Genomic DNA, 1,616 nt, shown 5'->3' on the forward strand with positions numbered 1-1,616 from the left:
CACATAACCTAAATTTCCCCTTTTTTCAGTTTGCACCCATTACTCCTTGTCCTATCACTTGCTGACACAGAGTCCCTCTCTGGCTTTGCTGTAGGCCCCCTTCAGACACTGGAAATTTGCTATGAGGTTTCCACACAACCTCCTCTGAACAGCCCCAACTTTCTCAGCCTGTCAAGTACGTGTGTCTGCATGTACATGTACACTGACACACAGTGTGCATGCACCACAGTCCCTCAAGCTCCTGCCACCCCAGAAACATGGCCATCGTGGGTCTCTGCCTCTTTTCCTGTGGCAGGCACTTGGCTTCATACTTGCAGGAACAGAACAGAGAGCCCCCTCAATCTGGAAAATGGTCAGGAATAGACTTTAGTAAGAAGGGCAGACTGGGGTGACAGGATGTGCAGGCTACGGTCAGACATCTGTACTGACCATGATGTGATACTGGCCTCTTTTATTCCCTTTTCTTTCCATTTCCCCACACTTTTTCCTCCCTTATTCACACTAATCCCTCGCTCTTCACAGCTTTGGTCCTTCCTCTAAAGATCCTGTATGTCTCCCAAGACATTCTTCAAGGCGTGACATTCTTCAATAAAGACATCGAGGTGCTGGAGCATGTCCAGAGAAGGGCAATGGAGTTGGGGAATGGTCTGGAGCACAAATTATATGAGGAACGGGTGAGGGAACTGGGGTTGTTCATCGTGGAGAACAGAAGGCTCAGGGGGGACCTTATCACTCTCTACAACCGCCTGAAAGGAGGGTGCAGCCAGGTGGGGCTTGGCCTCTTCTCCCAGGCAACCAGCGACAGGACAATAGGACATAGTCTCAATGTGTGCCAGGGGAAGTTTAGGTTGGACATTAGGATGAATTTCTTCAGAGAAAGGATGATCAGACATTGGAACAGGCTGACCAGGGAGGTGGTGGAGTCACTGTCCCCAGAAGTGTTTAAGGAAAGATTTAAGAATGTGGCAAAGTGGCATTTAGTTGACATGGTGGTGTTTGGACTCGATGACCTCAGAGGTCTTTTCCAACCTAACTGATTCTGTTATTCTGTGATTCTTGCACAATCCCAGGATGTTCTTCCAGGTATCCCCCAGGTAACCCAGAGGGCTGCTCCTGCAGACCCACCTGGTGGGTGCCCCTTCTGGACCACAGCGCTGATTGCCAGCTCGGACAGCCTGGGGAGGAGGCCAGTCGGGGGCCCCTCGGCCCCGATAAGGCTTTTGGGGTCCCTTTCCCCATCCTTATTCTCTGCTCCTTCGTGCTAATGGAAATCAGCCTTTACACATCGGTCAACAGGGAGACGGTGTATTTTGCCTTCTCGGCCCTACGGGCACAAGCCATGTCTGCCCTGAACCATCACATCGAGGAGCCCTTGCTCGAATCCTGCTCGCGGTCAAGTGTTTCTCTGGCAACACCCAGACTCAACCCCAAGAGGCTGCCTGCGTCCCCCCCTTCTCTCTCTCTCCTTCCTTCTCTCTCTCTCCTTCCCTCTCTCTCTCCCCCTCCTTCCCTCTCTCTCCCCCTCCCCCTTCTTTCCTTCCTCCTCCCTTCCTCCCTCCCCAAGTGCCCCATCCACAGGTTTTTTGAACACTTCCAGGGATGGTGACTCCACCACT

Source organism: Corvus brachyrhynchos, unplaced genomic scaffold (assembly GCF_000691975.1).
Source record: "Corvus brachyrhynchos isolate BGI_N302 unplaced genomic scaffold, ASM69197v1 scaffold52, whole genome shotgun sequence".
Lineage (NCBI taxonomy): Eukaryota > Metazoa > Chordata > Aves > Passeriformes > Corvidae > Corvus > Corvus brachyrhynchos.